This window comes from Herpailurus yagouaroundi, unplaced genomic scaffold, assembly GCF_014898765.1.
Source record: "Herpailurus yagouaroundi ecotype Mexico unplaced genomic scaffold, PumYag 215, whole genome shotgun sequence".
In the NCBI taxonomy this organism is placed as follows: Eukaryota; Metazoa; Chordata; class Mammalia; order Carnivora; family Felidae; genus Herpailurus; species Herpailurus yagouaroundi.
In genome coordinates, this window is record NW_024412446.1 from 3486100 (window position 1) to 3506161 (window position 20062).

The 20062-nt window shown below is 46.8% G+C and overlaps 1 protein-coding gene and 1 long non-coding RNA gene across 3 annotated transcripts in view; one reads left to right on the forward strand and one right to left on the reverse strand.

Annotated features, from left to right (window-relative positions):
* ASIC2 (acid sensing ion channel subunit 2) overlaps positions 1-20062 on the forward strand; it is a 1013351-nt gene that overhangs the window by 675810 nt on the left and 317479 nt on the right. The gene's annotated exons all lie outside the window — the stretch shown is intronic.
* The window catches only part of LOC121017133 (uncharacterized), an 11613-nt gene continuing 8891 nt past the window's right edge, over positions 17341-20062 (reverse strand). The window contains exons 4-5 of one of the 2 annotated variants that reach the window (XR_005784635.1): positions 17799-17880; positions 17341-17681 (exon numbers count right to left, since the gene is read on the reverse strand). This is a non-coding gene — a long non-coding RNA (uncharacterized LOC121017133). Of the gene's footprint in view, positions 17881-20062 lie in introns of both variants that reach the window. The other variant, XR_005784634.1, reaches the window with a different exon arrangement.

A 20062-nucleotide genomic window follows, 5' to 3' on the forward strand; every position in this document is an offset into this window, starting at 1 on the left:
GTTTTTATATTATTTTTGCTTTCCTTCCCTTATGTTCATCTGTCTTGTATCTTAAAGTCCTCATATGAGTGAAGTCATATGATATTTGTCTTTCTCTGACTGACTAATTTCTCTTAGCATAATGCCCTCTAGTTCCATCCACATAGTTGCAAATGGCAAGATTTCATTCTTTTTGATTGCTGAGTAATGCTCCATTGTATGTATATGCCACATCTTTATCCATTCATCCATCTATGGACATTTGGGCTCTTTCCATACTTTGACTATTGTTGATAGTGCTGCTATAAACATGGGGGTGCTTGTGCCCCTTCAAAACAGCATACCTATATCCCTTGGGTAAATACCTAGTATTGCAATTCCTGTGTCATAGGGTAGTTCCATTTTTAATTTTTTGAGAAACCTCCATACTGTTTTCCAGAGTGGCTGCACCAGCTTCTATTCCCACCAGCAATGCAAAAGAGATCCTCTTTCTCTGCATCCTCTCCAACATCTGTTGTTGCCTGAGTTGTTAATGTGAGCCATTCTGACAGGCATGAGGTGGTATCTCATTGTGGTTTTGATTTGTCTTTCCCTGATGAGGAGTGATGTTGAGCATTTTTTCATGTGTTGGTTGGACATCTGATGTCTTCCTTGGAAAATTGTCTATTCATGTCTTTTGCCCATTTCTTCACTGGATTATTTGTTTTTTGGATGTTGAGTTTGATAAGATCTTTATAGATTTTGAATAGTAACCCTTTATCTGATATGTGTGTGCAAATATCTCCTCTCTTTCCATCAGTTGCCTTTTAGTTTTGCTGATTGTTTCCTTCACTGTGCAGAAGATTTTATTTTGATGAGGTCCCAATAGTTTATTTTAATTCAACTTTCTTGGTTGTTGCCATTCCTGTAAGCTGATTGTTCTATTATTTTTTCAACCATTTAATTTAAATTGACCTACTTTTCAAAATATAAATACCAGCCTGAATCTTATCCATGAAACCACAGATTTGAAGTGCTGGATATATTTTCTCCAGTATATATTAGAACACATACATAATCATAGACCCATGCCTGTGTGAGTTAACACTGTCTAAAGTTGTATTGTGTACTATCAGTGACACATAGACCACGTGTTGGAAAATGCTACTGGATAGGCTGAAGTATCAATAAGGAGTAATTTTGGCATCCAGTAATGGAAAATTCCAAATAACTGGCTTAAACAAGATAGAAAATTATTTTTATCTAACATAAAATAAGTCTGGAGATAGACAATCCAAAGTCTGGTGTGACTGCTCCAGGGTTATTAGATAACCAGTCTCCTATCCTAGCATATGTTTCCATTCTCAAAGTCACCTCATGGCCCAAGATGGCTGCTGCAGCATTACCCATCACATCTGTATTCTGGGAGGCAGCAGGAAAGGAAGGGAGAGCAAAAGGATATCCTGTCCCCCTTAAGTCAGTGCTCTTTGAAGAACTTTTCAACAAGTTTCCTCAATGATTTCTTTTACATAATTTTGGCTGGAACTTTGTCAGCTAGCTATACCACAAGTTTTAAGAAGGCTATTTTGGGGTGCCTGGGTGGCTAGGTCGGTTAAGCGTCTGGCTTTGGCTCAGGTCATGATCTCACGGTCCGTGAGTTCGAGCCCCGCGTCGGGCTCTGTGCTGACCGCTCAGAGCCTGGAGCCTGTTTCAGATTCTGTGTCTCCCTCTCTCTCTGCCCCCCCCCCCCCCGTTCATGCTCTGTCTCTCTCTGTCTCAAAAATAAATAAACGTTTAAAAAAAAAAAGAAGGCTATTTTGTTCCGTGCATGAGAATCACGATCTAGGTACCTCTTGAGTCCTAAGCCACCCTACTTGGCCTCCAATGCTTGTTTGAACTTCTGTCCTGGTTCTAGCCTTGACTTCTAGCTCTGCTCATCAGAACTAAGGCTTGGCCCTGAGCTCTAGATCAGGTAAGTAGTGGTGGCATAACAGTATTGCTTTGTTTTCATCTGGCTCTTTCTTCTAAAATGGGATCCTGCTTCAGAAACTCAATTCATTGACTTACATGTACTTCCTTGACCTAAAATCGTGACTCTACTTGGTACTGAGAATGTGTGCTATCCAGAAACCCCTTCCAACTTACCTACAGTCCAACCCCAGACTAGAGCTTTCAGACATTTCTGTCCAGATCATATTACAGTTGGCACCGCCCCCTTCTGTTGTGGCATGGACAAATGAGAACAAAAAGTAGGGGACCTCAGGACTGAAGAGGTACCTAGAATTTGATTCTCACCCATAACGCAAAACTGCTCCCCTCTTGCCCTTGAGCTTGCTGAGTGGCCAAGGCCTTGCTGTTCAAATAGATCTAGACCACATCTGTCTCCCCTACGTGGCCTCCAGGAGTTCTGAGTCTCTTGGGCCATGCTGTGTAAATAGATCTAGACCACATCTGTCTCCCCTACGTGGCCTCCAGGAGTTCCGAGTCTCTTCTTCTTCCACTGTTGCTCTTGGATATTGTCCTTCAAGGCCTTTTTGCCTCTTCTACTGGCTCATATTGTTCCATGTTGAAAAAGAAAATACAGAGAATTATCTGACTCTGTCTGCTTCCAGTTCAGTCTTCACTGGTTTCTATTCCTGTAAAATGGAGGATCTTCAATAGGTGTACTCACCTCCTAGAGTGAGCTTTTTCTATAACGTCTTGTGCAAAAATCCCTCAGCAACAATATGTAACACTGTTGTACAGTAAATAGATGTTGGTTAATGCTTAGCCTTTTATTTAATGAGTGACATTATAAGGGAAACAGCATAATTGCCAAGCTTATGTATTATTCTCCTATCATGTTCTCTTTTGCATCTCAATACCCAGCACTCCAAGAGCATCCAATAAATGTTTACTAAAAGAATAAATAAATGAATGAGTGAATGAATGAATGATAATATTTGTTCTCATTTGTTCAAGTCCTCAGGTCATGATGTCATGACTGCATATTACCATTCAACAGAAGGTACCTTCTAAAGTGGAGTTTTAAGATCTAGCGCGTGGGTCAGAAAACTTTCTATAAAGGGCCAGATAGTAAATATTTCAGACTCTGAGGGCCAGATGGTCCCTGTTGTAACTGCTCAAGCTGTTATTGAAGCCTGAAAGAGGCCAAAGACAGTATACAAACAAGTGAACATGGCTGTATTCCAACAAGACTTTTCACATTGTCACAAAACACTATTCTGTTATTCTCCTTTTGATTTATTTAACCATTTAAAAATGTATAACCTATCCTTAGTTCCCTGGCTGTCTAAAAACAGGTGGCACACCACATTTGGCCACAAGCCATAACTTGCCAACCCCAGATCTAGAATATAGTCGTCAGTCTTCAGTGTTCATAAGAACTACCAGGATCCTTTTTAAAATACAGATTTCCAAACTCTTCAGTCCTAGGAATCCATTGCGGTGGGAATGGGAAGAGGCACAGAAATCTGCCTTCTTAGAAAGCAAGTGATTTTGGTACAAGAAATGGATCATACTATAAGAAAACCAACCATTATAATTAAAGCAGGTAAAGCAGCCCAAACAAATGGACCCCCAAGTTTTAGTGGCTTAAATACAACAGAAGTTTGTTACATTGAGTTCTGGGTAGCTTTCAACTCATGGGCGACTCTCCTCCACACACGTAGTCGGGACCCAGGTTCTCATGAGTTCCAAGGTCACCTTGGAAGTTGACATCTGTAAGCACGCAGGAATGTAAGCATTAGGAGAAAAACATGGAAAGTTAATACGGTCCAGGCTTGGAAGAGATATACATCGTTACCACTACATCCCACCGGAGAGAAATTGGTGGCTGGTCTTACCCAGCTAGAAAGAGGGTAGGAGAGGTGGTCTAGCTGGGTTCTCGGGAAGAATGGAGGAACTAGCTAGTGATCCTACTGCCCTGAGCTAAAGGAAACGGCTAATTGCTGAGGGTCTGCCTATGCAAATGGAAGCCTGGCAAACTGTTGAAGGAGGCAACAGAAGACATAGGTTCTAGACTCAGCTCTACTATTCCCAAGTCATGGGAACTTGGGCCTCGGCTTCCTAAAGTGAAAAATAAGAATAACCACTCCCACCTTCCCTCCGTCACTAAATTGTGACACTCACTGTAGACCCCGTGCACATGTGAGGACTAAGGAGTTCAGCCCTGATTGTGGGGTCTGGCAAGGGAGTCTTCCTGAGAAAGCTCGGGATCAGGTGCTTCAGTCCTCGCTAGAGAGTGGTTCTCCAAGTGGGGTCCCCAGATTAGCAGCAGTAGCCTCACCGGGGAACTTGTTTGAAATGCCAATTCTCAGGCCTCACCCAAAACCAACTCAATAGAAACCCAGGGAGTGGGCCCTGAAATCTGTGTTTTGACAAGCCCACCCAGTGATCCTGATGCACACTCAGGTTTGAGAATCCCTATCCCTAACCCCCCAAGCTGATCCCTATAGGAAGATAAAGGAAGGAAGGCTCTCCCTCCTCCTCCAAAAGGCTGGGCCCCCTGGAGACTCCTTGCTCTGTGACAGTCATCATGCAGCCACAGCAATTAGCAACAGAGACACCCACTCACCATCCCCTTGGAGCCCTGAGCTGCATCAAACCTTTTGATTGCAGTGGCTGAAGAATAGCTCATTTGCCAAAGACCTAATTACATAATGAGGCCTTCATGCCTGTGGAGCTTCTTCCAAATTGTGCAGCCAGAGGCTGACTCTGAGAGCAACTGGTTGGAGGCCTTAGCTGAATACTAAGACATGACGTTAACACACTCTGTGGCCAAAAGTGCTGTTCGCAGAGGTGGCCTTTCTAGCTTCCCCTTCCACCCCAACTGAGCAGCAGGCTAAACCTAATTATTGTGGGGATCCGCCAGTGGGCCTAGGAATGCAAGCTGTGGCCACATCATTGTGGATGTGCTGGTGCTTCTAGCTCTAGCGTCTGCCCGGCAGGGCTGCCTTTCCTCATCCTTGGCCTCAGCCTCCAGAGGTGGCACAGGGGTGGGAAAGACCTGAGCCATAGGTCTCAAACCTGGCCCAGCTGCTGAACAGCTGGGCAAACCTCCTTGAACTTCTGAATTTTCCTGAGTCTTCTATGAAAAAATGGAATGATGATCCATGCATAGGACTGTCCTGGAAACTCACTAAAAATGAGTTTCTTAAAGTGCCTGGCCCAGCACCTCCTGTTACCAGGGCAATCTTTTCACTCCTGCCATGGTGAATGAGTGAATGATGTGGAATTTTCTCAACGTCTTCAGATGCTTTTTCCCTGTCTCAGATACTCCCCCACTCCTGGCTGATTCCTACTCCTCTGTCAAGCCTCAGCTTAGGAAACACTTTCTCCAGGCAGTCTTCCCTGATCACTACCCCCCCCCCCACCCAGGTCTCTGTTAATTTCCCCTTCTTTGGGATCCCATTGCCTCCTGATCTTTCCTGGCCCAGCACTGATTGTACTGTCCAATTCCCTCTACACTCTAAGCACACAGAGAACTCATCTGCCTCCTTCACAACTGTAGCCCCAGGTCTGGCAAACAGTGGGTATGCGGTAAATGTTGAATGAATAAATGAATAGTAGTTGTGCAGTAAATGTCGAATGAATGAGTGAATCTTACCAGGGCTCAGGCGGTGATCAGGATAAACTCAATCCAATTCAGCCAATGTTTACGAAACTTGTACTATTTGTCAAGAGCTGTTATGGCAGCAGAGGAAACCAAGATAGAACACAATCCCTACATTCAAATAATTTATAATCTCAAAAGCTGTGAGTATAAGGAGTGTAAAGCACATCCTAGGAGGAAGAAGCCTGGTCCTTTAAACGACCCATCCCCCAACGCTGTTCCCACGGCCAATAACAAATCCTGCCCCAGAATCTCTTGGGACAGCCTGCATTGGAGCCCTAGGCGCGAGCCTATGCTATGTCCTGCTCGCAGGAGCTTTGACTCCAGACTGTTCCTCCAGTTCTGCTTCTCAACTTTGTGTGCATGGGCTTTAGTGCTTTTATTTTATCTGCCACCAGCTGAAATTCTGGATATACCCACACTCACCCAGACTCACACGGACACATATACAACGTCCTTCTTGCTCCCAGCCAAGGTGAATAAGATGCAGACCCTTCTCTCGGTCTGCTATAGGCAACACATGCACACCAGTGCTCATGCCCCAAGTGTCTGCTCTGCTGAACGCTGAGCTAGGTGTATGTGTGTGGGGAAGAGCAGGGAGAGGGGACAGTGGTGCATAAAAAGACATGGCCTCTTCCCCCATATAATTATGCCAGGAGGTTGACAGGCTGGCAAACACAGAGTGTGTAATCAAGGGAGCTGGCATGTGGGGAGAGTGAAAGGCTTGAGCAGAGATCAGAGGGATGGGGAGGGGGTCACCAGGCTCACCATGGAAAGCTGAAGAGGAGAATGTTCCCTGCAGAGAAACAGCCTGGCCTAGCCCTCAAGTGGGAAAGGATCCAGAGCACTTGGAAGGGGCAGCAGAGAACATGGGGGACGACACTGGGTACGGGGATGGAGGGGCAGAGGGGTATGACAGACCCTAGTGAGGGTTTGGGCCTTTATCCCAAGAGCAATGGGAAGTCATGGAAGATTTTAAGCAGGAGGTGCCTTGGTCAGGTTTGCACACTGGCTGCAGTGGCCACAAGACCAGTTGGAGGCTCTTGCCATGGTTCAGGCGAGAGACGGGTGGTTTCAGGTTGGGCCTCCAAGGACAGATGAGAAGGGGGTGGAGGTCGGAGGGCAGGAGGTCCGACAGTGGTGGTGGGCATGCTCAGGCCATGATTATGGAAGAGTGAATGGTGTGGAGACTTAAGTGCCTTCACGGAAGGCTAACTAACAGTGGGCAGATCCACAGTGGTAAGTGTCTTAAATGGCAAAATAAGGAGGTTGTCATAGATGTTATTTCATAGATTAGGGGAACCGTTCAGTCAAAATACAATTATCGAACCTGTGTTTTGTGCCAGGGTTGTGCTGGGCTCTGGGAATGGATTATCAGGATTTTTAAGGAGCTTAGAAGCCAGTGGGAGGCAGACGTGTAAGTGGGGGCAGATGTGTAAATGCTGTTAACCAGAGGAAGTGTGAGGCTTGACCTGGTCCTTAAGAATAAGGACAAGTTTACCAACAGACCCCAGGGAAGAGAAGGTAAAGGACCATGGACAGAGTAGGAAAGGGAGTGAGGAAAGAGACTCCAACAGCTGGAAGAAAAAATGCAGGTGCAGAAGGATGAGAGCCCCCCTCCAGTGAGTGTGAGTTGTTCTGGAGCACCGATGTGTACCTTGAACTAACAGCACCTGGGGAAGTACCTTGAAGCCAGAGGGGGAGGCAGGCAGGAATAGCTCATGGAGGACACTGTAAGATTTCCTCCAGTCTTGGAAGGTTCTCCCGGAAACAGTTGGGAGGAGATTGGAGAAGAGGAAAGAACCCAGGGGCAAGATTCTGTCACGGGGTGCTGAGCAGTGGAGTTAGACAGTAACTGAACGAAAGACCAATGTGGCCAGAAGGGTCTTATGAGATCATCTTCTCTGGATCTTTCCATCTTAGGGAAGTGGGGAGAATTGCCTTAATCACCCAAGACCTCACTGCTAGTGGGGAGGAAACAGGAAAAGCTGGCTGCCATGGGAAGAAGAGATTAGGGAGGAGAGCTCTGGAAGGGTCCAGGTGAGCAGTCATAGACCATGTTGGGCAGCTGCCAAGGCATCTCACACTCCAGTTCAGTGTGTGTTGGACAGACTTCGATGGAGGGGCTGATTAGACATTTCCCAAGACCTATTGTTCCTGAAGAGAAGACGAACACTAATAACTGAGACAGAAAACCTAGAAGAAAGAAGGGGTTGCAGGAAAGACTGCGTGTTGGTGCTGGGTGTGCCGGGTTTGATCTTTGCGTGCCTGCAAGATGTCCTTATGGCGGTAAAGTTGGAGACTGGGATGGATACAGATAGTGACTGCGGAGCCATCCCCGGGGGATGGGCTGCAATGGGAACTGCTAGAGCAGAGGGGCTCACACAGGGAGATAGGATAAGTAACAAGATGAAAGCTAGAGGGGAGGACTGTATAGGAGATTGAGGACGAGGCATCACAAAGGCAATGCAGAAGGAAGATGGCGTTAAGGACCAACTGCCAGCAAACTTGCTCCTGGTCACACAGTCATTCGTGAACAGGACCAGACCCCAGTTCTCTGACTCCTCACTCGTCATCTCTCCCGGCACCCCACGCCACCCCCAGAGTCCCCTCCACCCTGCTTTGAGTGCAAGGATAAAGGAATCCTCCAGAAAAGCTCTAAAATGCCCAAGGATTGTAAATGCAGGGCGCCAGCCCTCCCGAGACTTTGATTTCCCATGGAAATTTTCTCCGCGAAATAAAGTTGTATTATGAATGCTTTTTGACAGGCTCCACAATCAAACATTTTGCAATCATGGGAACAGCTTGGAAACAGGGGGAACATGAGCCTTCAGCACATACGACAGAGCTGCTAGGAGGTGGGGGTTTGCTCAGAGGGAAGATCCCACCTGAGAGTAAGCTCAGGACCTTGGAGATGAGGGACCATGTAACAGGGGCAAGATTGATCAGGAGAGGTTGAAAGACTTGTGCAGAAAGATCTCCACCTGGGGGCTAATGTTTTCTGAATGGCTTAGTATGGCAGCCTGAGAGGAGATGGTGTGTTGAAGGGGAGAGTTCCAGGCAGGCTTTGACCTCCTTGCTCTTACGTCTGCAGTGGGGTAGGTCATGCTGTCCAAACGCCTGGTCAGTCTCCAATAGCCAGTGGGCCATTGAAAGTATGGAGGGCGTGCAGGCACAGAAGAGAGCAGAGGAAGGGGGCTAACTGTAATTGAGCATTGCATGCCAGCTCTATAATAGGGAGGGGATCTTGGTATTTGTTTCATTTTCCTGACACAGATACTGAGGCTTAAAGAACTTCAGTACTTTGTCAAGTCATGCAGTTAGTAAGTAATGGGACCAAGATTTGAATCTAGGGCTTTCTGACGCCCAAGTCTATGCTGTTTTCAGCACTACAGGGGAAGTGGAAAGTCCTTATGCTAGGAATGAGGGGGATCCAGAGAGTTCGAAGACATGCCCGCCCGCGCCCCCCCCCCCCCCATATTATGATGAAATCTCATATGGTTGGGCATTCTTTTGCAGAGAGAAGCTGTAACATCATCAGATTCTTAGTGTCTCCAGATTCGTGGGAGGCTAGGAGTTGCCAAAGTCCTGAGATGTGGAGAGAAGTTAGGATTATGTTCTTTAGCTGGCTCAGCATAGGTGCTTATCACAGTCCCAGCCTGCATGAGCCTAGGGCTGGGCAGCAGGACAGATACCCGCAACACTTATCTGAGATGGCATGTTACTAGGAATTCAGTGTATGTCTTGGATGAAGCACGAGGTGCTGAGGGCGATGAAGAAGAACAGGCAGAACCCAAGAAGACTCAGTAGAGAAAGTGAGTCTTTCACCTAGACTTTGAGAAATGAACGGGACGTGTGCAAACTTTCCATTACTTGGAACACTGGCATTCCACAAGCCCAGTGGAGGGTTTTCGCCACTAAAATAGAGTAATAGAAGTTTCCATTCCCAGAACACATTAGCTTAATGGGTAAAATTTTTTCTATATCGAGGGCTTTTTTTTTTTCATAAACTATTCTTAAACTTTGGGCGCCTGCTACTACTTGCCTGCGAGTGAGGGCTGTGGGTGACGCAGAGAATAAACAAGTGGAAGTAAATGCTAATGGGAAACCAGGAATGTGTTTTCTTCAAAATATTTTATGTGTGATTATTCCTTTCTTGAGTGGCAGAGAGCTGCGTACGTATAATACAGCCATATTTCCTGCTAGAAAAATCGTTCCAGGTCTGAATGATAGAATTAAATATGTCAATATTTCAGGGCATTTCACAAAGAAAAACTGAGACTTTCAGGAGCTCCACCGTCTAAACCGCTTTGAAAGTCAGCGGGAGACACTGGGGCGGGGTGCCGTTCATTCCACATGATGGAAGCAGAGTGCCGGGTGCAGAGGAAATTCTATGACCTGAAATAGCTGACTCCCAGGCCAGAGCTCCCCAATTCCTTTCCATCAGAAATCACACACTGATGCGCCATAAGCGGGGTGCAATGCATGCTTTGTTTGGCCCTCCAGTGTTTTACAGAATGTTTTATTATTTGCCAATAATTGTGAATGGGGTGATTTTACATAAAAATCCAGATTTCTGGCTTTTCTTTAAAAATCAGAAGAGGAAACAACAGTGAGCCTTCATTCTCGTGTGACAACACGTCCAGGTGAGAAGCAGCTGCCGCCTTCAGTCGACCACAGTCCTCACTACCCAAAGTGTGGTCCCTGGACCAGCAGTTAGAGCATCCCCAGGGAGCTCGTCAGAGACGCAGAACCTTGGGCCTCATCCCACCCCAGACCTATCCAATCAGAATCCTTGTGCTTTGTTTGCGTATCAAAGTTTGAGAAGCACTGAAGTGGCTCCTCCCAGTGGTGGCCCAGCCAGACTCTCTTGTTTACCTCAATGGTCTGGCCTGAGGACACATGATATCCTGCTCTACATGGAGTTCACTCTTACACAAGGTACTTCCTCAATCCCACCCCCTTGACCCCCACCATGAAGCCTTAAGATAGAAGAATCCAGGGGCGCCTGGTTGGCTCAGCCGGTTGAGTGTCCGACTTCGGCTCAGGTCATGACCTCGTGGTTCATGAGTTCAAGCCCTGCCTCAGGCTCTGTGCTGACAACTCAGAACCTGGAGCCTCTTTGGGATTCTGTGTCTCCCTTCCCCCCCCACCCGCCCTCCGTCTCTCCCTCAAAAGTAAACAAACGTTAAAAAAAAAAACAAAGAAGAGTCCAATGTGAACCCGTCTTCTCCAGAGAGACCATCCCACTGCTCCTCCAGGGACCACACCCCCTTCAGCGCCATCCCCACTAAAAGCCCCAGACTCCTTGGTGTCCCTCACTAGGGCACTGCATCTTCTCACTGCTGTGCGCATCTGCTGATCTCACCGAACTTCCTAGCCCCACCCCCGACCCTTGTGCTGCACCCTCCATAGCTCGCAATCTATGGGCAGAAGACACCTCGGCAGCTACAACCCTTCTCTGAATATTTCCTTCACCTTCTGGTCCATTTCAGCCCCTTCGCCTTCATTTCTATCTGTACTCAAGGGCTGAAAGATCTCCTCCCCCTCCCTCCCAAGTGCTACCTCCTAACCATGTATATTCTGTACTTAAACACGCGTGCACACGTGCGAACACGTGCACCCTTGCACACATGCGTGCACAGCTCCTTGGAGGTCAGGGCAGCCGTTACCACCAGCTGACCTTCCCTGTTGCCCCTACCTCAGTGAGACGCACACTCTGTCTCTCTGTACCCTCTCTAACAACCTATCACTTCAGAATCCACATGGATGGTCCGCCCTTGCTGCTTAGCTACGGAGCTCCACGTTCACCATCTTGACCCTATTATTGCCAAAGGCTGCGTCACCTTTGAGAAATCTTGACTTTAAGGATCCCCCTCTGATGACAGCTTCTTATCCTACTGGCTCACTCCTGCCAGTGCTCAGACTTTCCCAATTCTGTGACCTCATCGAGGCTCCTACATGACGACCTCCATCCCCTCTCTTGACCTTTCTTTGATTGCATGCTTTGTCGTTATAATCACTCTCTACCAAACACTTTTAATTCCCTCGCCACCTCTGCCTCTTCTTACTGCACGGGGCAAGCCCTGAGCGTGATTAAATCTGACTCTCCACTTGCTGCAGGGTACCGGAGGAAAACGCACGTTCGTGGGACAATGGGTCCTGCTTTAAATTCACGGCCAGAAATCTCAAACTGGCATTCAGTGTTGCCTGGCAATCCTGTTACGCTCTCCGAGTGAGTTCACTTGCCCATTCTTCAAAATGACTATTCACACCTCCTAGCCTCCACTCAAAACTCCTACATCCTTCCCCCCGAAATACACACAGCAGCCACAGTCCTTATCTCATGCTTGCATGCGATTAGATGCGTGTAGGTACGCACGCTCTCAGATTTCCATACTGGAGGGATGTCCTCTGCACTCTTCTCCATCACCCCTCTTGTTTCTAGCGCTGAAGTGTCTGTGCCCCTTTCAAATGCCACCCCTCCTCCTATGGCCCCAGGAGCCATTATCTCTCCTTTCCAAAGAGCCTGCCCCTGCAATTCAGTCCCACCCCCTTGCACTGCTCCTTTCTCCCTTTCTCTGGCATCATTTCCCTCAATGTGTAAACTGGTTCCCAAATCTACCTGCAGCACACAGGCCACCATTTTAACTCTTTGGCTACCACTCCACCTCTCTACTCCCCTTCACAGCGAAACTTTCTTTAAAAAAAAAAAAAAAAAAAAGGGTGTCCAGAGCTGTCCACACTTCTGTCTCCTATCCTAGTCATGTGGGCAACCCAACACAGCACGGACCCTACCCAAGCCACGGCCACGGCCACTGGTTGTCCCATAGTCAGTCACTTCTCTATTCTCACACTGTGGAAGTCAACACCGTCCATCCCTCCTTCTCTCCTGGAGCCTCTTCTTCTCTTGGCTTTGGTGACAGCTCACTTTCAGGTTTTACTCCCACCTTACAGGCCCCTCCATCTTGCTCCCCTTTGCCAGTTCCTCTTTCTTTGCTGAAACTCTAAATATTGGAGTGCCCCAGGGCTCTGTCTGGGGTCTCTTTCCCTTCCTTATCTACACTCCTTTTCCTTGGTAATCTGTATGTAAATAATTCCTAGATCTATAGTTTCAGTTTTAATCACTTCTCAGAGCTCGAGTTGCAAATATCCAATGGCTAACAGGCACCCGAAGCTTAGCGTGGCCAGAGCTAAACCCTTGATTCCCAAACACTCCTGTCCCCACTGTTCAAGCACATGTGCACACATGTCCACTAAACAAATGCATGCAGGCACAGAGAAAATCCCAGACTGTCCCCTCCCCTTGATTCTTTCCCATCTCAGAAAACGTCACCACGGTTCACCCTATCACAAGCCAGAAATCTTGGAGGCACCTGTATCCCTCTCTTCGACTCACTGCCTTCTCCCCCTGGCAATCAATCAACAAAGGCTATTGATTCTACTTCCAAAATCCACTGAGAAATGTACATGCATATCTCCGTGTTTCTACCTCTGCTGCCAACATTTTCCTCCAAGCCACCACTGTTTTTCATCACATTATGGGAATAACCTCCTATCTGGTCTCTGGCTTCCATTCTTGGTCCCTAAAATCCATTCCCATTGAAGGAGCCAGAGAGATCTTTTTTAAAGAAATATATCAGATCATGTCATTCCCCTGTTTAAACCCATCTATTGCACTTGGAACAAAATCCAAATTATTTCCCCAGAGATTATAACACCTTACATGATTCAGCTTTCACTTTCCTCTCCAACATTACTAAAGTCATCCTCCTCCCCACCTCCTCTGCTACTTGAATATGCCAATCTCCTGTGCACCTCAGGGCCTCTGCACCAGCTCCTCTTTCTGGTAAGCATTCCCTCTCCCCCTGGTCCGACCACCCAATTTAAAGTAGTCACCCAATCGCTCATGACCATGACTCTGTTGTAAATCTCTGCTCCGTATGTTCCATTCCTATTTTTCTTATTCATTAATTTGTTGACTATCTCTCCTCATTAGATCATAATATATGTGAGAACAGGGCATCTTGCCTTAATCACTGTTATGTTCTCAGTGCCTAGTATGGTACCTAGCACAGAATAAGAACTCAATAAATACTTGTTGAAGGAAGGCATGAAAAAATGTTACCAAGAAACAAAAATTGCTAGTCTTCAAGATTACAGGGTAATATTTAGCCTTCTCCAGAAAACAGATTATTTTTAAGAGTCTGAGCACCTTACTGCATTTGAATGCAAATGGACACTTACTAATTACAAATGAGACTTATCTATACACCACAGCCTCTCTGGCAAGACCTCTATCTGGAAACACTTTGGCAGTTAGAAGTTCTGGTGGCTTATAAATTGGAAAGTTTTTTTTTTTAACTTTTTTTGTTTTGCTCTAAAAACCTTCTTTTTATTTGCTAATTCGAGCTCAGCTCTCAGCTCCCCCCAAAAACAAGGTTTTGCTATACATATAGTGGCCTGACTCCCCCAACTAAGAATGTACATTCATTCATTCATTTGTTCATTCATTCATTCAAGTGTATGTTGGCACCCATCATGCAGGTACCGAGAATACAGAGCTGAGTCTCATCTCTGTCCTCAAAGGATTCCCAATCTACTCACCAAACAGACATAAATAAATACATTTCTGGAATAGAAGATAAATGACATAATAAATGTGTGAACAGGGGTAAGTGGGAGGAGAGACCCCAGAGAGATCTACCATAGTCAAGGAAGCCCTGTGACTCCTGCTTAAACATATTTTCTCATTTAACCTTTACCTCAAACCAGTGAGACAGGGGTTTTTGTCCCCAGTTTACAAGGAAATCGAGGCCCAAAGAGATTAAACTATTGGCTCAAGGTCACAAAGGGGCAAGTGTCCAGATTAGGCCAGATCAGAATTCTTATTCAGTTCTTCTGATCAGGCATTGTCCCCACTGGCAGCTACCTCCACGCTTGTGTCCTGGGAACTTATTATCTGCTCCAGACCTTCCTGGTGCCACCTGCCTGCCAGATAACAGTGACTGTCTGCTGCTGGCCTGTATGTGTCTGGTGGTATTGCAGAATAGTCCTCACTGTCCAGCAATGGACATTCCTGCCAATGACCCCTTGATATCCAGCCCTGCTTTTGTCTCCACCCTGCTCCATCTGTCTCAGGGGCCTTCCTGTCTCATGGGGAAGTTGGACATCTGAGTCGATTTTGACACCATGACGTGCTAAGTGCTAGCAGGAGAGATGAGCAAGGTCCCATGGGAGGACAGAGACTGGAGCGCAAAAATCAGCCTGGAGGAATCAGGGAAAGCTTCACAGAGAAAGTGATGGCTAATGCACGTCTTAAAGAATGATCATCTGGGGCGCCTGGGTGGTGCAGTCGGTTGAGCGTCCGACTTCAGCCAGGTCACGATCTCGCGGTCCGTGAGTTCGAGCCCCGCGTCGGGCTCTGGGCTGATGGCTCGGAGCCTGGAGCCTGTTTCCGATTCTGTGTCTCCCTCTCTCTCTGCCCCTCCCCCATTCATGCTCTGTCTCTCTGTGTCCCCAAAATAAATAAACGTTGAAAAAAAAATTAAAAAAAAAAAAAAAAAGAATGATCATCTGCAAAACAGAAAGGGGTAAAGGACAGTCAGGTATGGGAGGGAAAACGTGGATGAAGGAGCTCCACAGGGATTCCATACGGATCCATCCATGACTTTTCCATGGAGAAGAGATCCAATGCATTTTGGGTGAGCACATCTGGGGATGGTGGGGCTGATGGTGATGAAGGGTAGAGTGAGGAGCTGAGTTGACTCAAAAACTAGGCAACGCTGAGCCTGTGGGCTGTGGGTGGAGGCGTCACAGAATTTTGACACTGAAGGATGCAGAGGAAGAAAATATGGCTAAGGCTGAATGTCTCTCATGTACAGAAGGCTTTGTGATACTGACAGCCACATCAACCCACCAGTCAAAAGGTGGCTTGAGTCCATGCAAGTGTATGGCACAGAAGGAAGGCAAAGATGAGACAGACACTTTTCTGTGCCAAGGGAGCTTTCAGTCTGGCTGGAGATAAGAGATTTGGACACATGCAAAAACCAGTAATATAATGAAGCAAGTCGATGACAAGTGTCAAGGATGTGGCTTGAACCATAGGCAGCTAGCGCGTGGAGGAGACGAAACGTCCAGAGAAGTGGAACAAATTCTTAGAAGAGCCTGTGGAATCTGTTAAGAATCACAGAGCTACACTGGAGAGGATTGAGGAGTGTAGAATCAGGGTTCAATGTGTGGTTGAAGAACAATGGGCTTGTTATGGAAAGCTTCCTAGAGGAGAGGCCCACCAATTGACAGCTTAGTCTAGCCCTGAACGTGTCAGCAGGCCCACCTGGCTCTAGGCCATTTGGGCAGGCCCCGTATGAGACCCTGGCCCCTCTGGAATGTTCACAGTCTTGTGTCTTACCTGCCTTGCCCTCTTACCTGCCCCAACTTGGATTGCTGACTCCTGGTCCCTGGCCGGTCTCAGTTTCCCTCCTATTCCTCAGTCCAGCTGCTTGAAGCCACATCTAGATAAGACCTCAACTCACCTATTAGGCTACAGTTTGCATACGTCCCTTGGGTATGTGAACTTCTGGTCCCTCTGAGTAGCATCTCGAGCCCACCCAACCTCAATCCAGAACCCTGTCTTGCCCAGCCTACCCAGATCTGTCCTGGTCCCCAAGAAGGAGAAGGTGACATGGCATCATGGGTATAAGCCATAGAGGCAGACTCAGTCTGGAATTAATGAGTAGGAGCAGGAGGGGAGCTGTGAAGAGGGTATGGGTTTTCCCCAAAGGTTTGTCATCCTCAGATACACAAAAATGATGGGATGGGACTGAATCAGGGAAAATCACCTCCCTGCCCTGCAAGCCCCCAAACCAGAGCTGTGGCTTTTCTGGGTAGGAAGGCTGAGTTGAGAGTTACTGATCACTTACAGTTCTCATGTGGATTTAAACAGTCAATGGACAGTATTGTGGTCATCCGACTCTCCCAGGAGTGGCCAGGCTCTAGGTAAGGGCAGCAAGCAAGCAGAGGGACCCTGACAATGTCAGACAACACAATCATACACATAAACCCACATACATACGTATGAACGTATACAGACACCAAGAACTGCACAAGAACCACACACAAAACACAAGCACACACACAGACTTGCACAAAGGTACCCATAAACACACACACACACACACACACACACACACACACACCCCTCCACAAAAAACCAGTTTGCAATTTAAATCCCTAGCACCAGAGTCAGGATTTCACAGGTGGCCCCTTCCACTTTGCAGACTTCCTCACAAGGAACCCCTTGGGGGGGCCCTTGTCCTGCATGGGAGTGGGATTGTGGAGGCTCTCAGAAGGACTTAAGGACATCTCCTGCTAATGTCACATGCCACTTGCTGGTGGCATGAATTGATCTCTGTTTATTCACAGCACATTTTCTTTTGCTAAGCAACATTAAGTTTGAATCAAAATATGTGGCTGCTATATAATTATTCTTGGTGCTGCTTCCCTTGGGTTGCATTTTTCTTGCTATTTATTTGTTCAGGAGTGGGTAGGGGCATTCATCTCAAGAGACGTCGTCAGTCTGAGGCAGGCCTTTACCCAGCACCCTGGCAAAGGGGCATCAGCACTCAGGGCAAATCCCAACCTGACCCCACCTCCCCCTGAGCCCACTCCAGTTTATCTCAAGGACCGCTAAGCATGTCTCTTCAGAGGGTGGGTAGCTGTGTATCCACAACCCAATTTTGAATGATGCAGTGCAGGGAGGCAGCCGGGAATTACCCAAAATTTACTTGGCCCAACCCCAACCCCTCTGAGCCTCAGCTTCCTTCTACGTGCAAGGAGGATGGTTAGACTATAGATAAGGTAACCATTTCCAGATTATGCCTGTAAACACAGAGTAATTATTGATAGTGTCTCAGTATCAGTCAGTGATTGCTGTAATAATGCTGCTTAACAAACCACCCTAAAATTCAATGACTTAAAACAACAATCCATTATGCTCGCTCGTGAGTCTGTGGATGTGCTGGGCTTGGCTGTACACAGTGAATTGGGTCTGGGTCTGTTTCGCGTATCCTTCATTCTCCATGGACGCACAGGCTAGTCAGGACATGTTCTTCTCATTGGCATGAGAGCAGAACAAGAGAGTAAGCCCATGTCATGTCCCTAACACCCCATCACCCAAAGTAAGAGACATGGCTAAGCCTAATATCAACGACATGGAGATGCATACTCTGCCCACAGAAGGAAGAGCTGGGGGAGGCGAAGTAAACTTTTGTTGAACAGTAATCCAAACCAGGCGTTGGAAACTGTTTCTGTAAAAAAAAAAAAAAAAAAAAAAAAAAAAAAAAAAAAAAAAACAGAGAGTAAATATTTTAAGCCTTGCAAACCATGTGGTCTCTGTTGCAACTACTCAACTCTGCCATTACAGTTTAGAACTCTGCAGCCATGGGTAATGGCGTGGCTATGCTCCAATAAACTTTATTACAGAAACAGGCACAGTTGCCACCCTCTGATTTAAGCTGTGACAAATTCTTTTCATTCTCAAAGCGACCTGGTTTGGATGATGAATTGCACGATCACCCTAACTATAAGAGTTTCTCTGTGGGTGGTCCCGGACAACCCACATCAGAGTTACTTGAAATGAGGAGTAGGTATGCCTATCAAACATGCAGATTCTAGGGCCCCAGCCCTGAATCTTGGGCCTGGGCCTGGGCCTGGGCCTGGGAATCTAGAGGTTTAACTAGCTTTGGCCAGGTGATTTTGATGCACATTAACTTTTGATTGCCATTGGATTGATTGACCTTAATCATCTCCTCTAAATCCAAAATTTAAGGAAATCTGTGCTTGGTTTGGAAGGCTTTTTAGAATCAGGATGTTGGCTCTTCCTCGTGAACTAATTTTAAACAAGGCCCCTTCCCTACACACGTGTGAATATCCCAAGGCTGGGACCAGGGTGAGGCACATAGAGACACGATATTTACAGAGGCGTTCACTCCCGGGGTCACGCAAGAGCTGGGTTAGCACCCGAGAATAAGTGCCTCCTTAAGCCATGCTCCCCAGCATTTCACTTGCTTTACCCTAATCCTGGCCCTGGCTTATCTATGCATACAAATGTGCACATATTCATTCACACACACCCACATCTCCCTCCACACACGTACGCACACACACATACTCACTACACAGAACTCGCTTGGTGTGCCCGGAGTCTCACCAAGTCTCACCCCCTCCGCAGTCTAATTTGAGGATCATGAATGCCTCCTTCCCTGCACTACTGATTCACTTGAAATTCCACTATCAGTCATCTATTCCTTTAAATCTTAGAAAAGTTTCTCTCTGACATCATCTCCCAGAAAACACAAGCACACCCTGGGGGAAGTCATACCTGAAATTTTAGCATTAATCTAAACTAATGAAAGCCAATTTCAAAGCAATACAGACCTTGGGAAGAAGAAAAAGTTGTAAGGGGAGCCCTGGGCGGCTCAGTTGGTTGGGTTTCTGACTTTGGCTCAGGTCATGATCTCATAGTTTGTAGGTTCAAGTCCCGCATTGGGATCTGTGCTGACAGCTCAGAGCCTGGCACCTGCTTCAGATTCTGTGTCTCCCTCTCTCTGCCCCTCCCCCTCTCATGCTCTGTCTCCCTCTCTCTCTCTCAAAAATAAACATTAAAAATGATTTTTAAAGATGTAAGCAGAGAGAAGAAATGTTCATTCAGTGAGCATTTATTGAGCAATGACTGCATGCCGAGCCCTGATCTAGGTGCTAGAGAAAAATAGCATTACCCAACACTTGTGGTGGGATTCATAGCGAATTAAGAACCCTTTTTTTAAAGACTTATTTATTTTTGAGAGAGAGCACGAGCGGGGAAGGGTCAGAGAGAGAGGGGGACAGAAGATCCAAAGCGGGCTCTGCGCCGACAGCAGCAGGTCCAATGTGGGGCTCAAACTCAGGAGCCGCGTGAGATCATGACCTGAGCCAAAATCGAACATTCAGCCAAACTGAGCTACCCAGGCGCCCCTTAATTCAGAACTTTCTGAACTTTCTAGATAAGGTGAGTAGAGCAGGAATAATTATCAGCATCCCTAGCTTGCATCTGAGGAGACCAAACTCTGGCAGCTTAAGAGACCCTGACAGTAGGTTTTTTCCTCTGATCCACTCACGCCCAATGGCCCGCTGGCCACAAGGGGACCTGGAGGTGTGTCACCAGCCCAATTGGTAGCCTGGCTTAGCGGCACAGACCTTCACAAAATACAGCAGACAGCAGAGGCAAGCTGTCTTTTTCTCTTGTTCTCTGAGTTTTAGCGCTGCTGACATTTCCACATTTGTGGCACTCGGTTATGTATTAGGCATTTAAGGTGCATTTATATTTATAATATTAACCTTTTTAGAGGGGCCACCTTTAAAGCAGTCAATCCTTGCCTGCGTAAAAAACAGTTCTGAGTGTTACCTGCATTTCCAGCAGTTGGATTTAATGAATCAAAGCTATGAAATGTG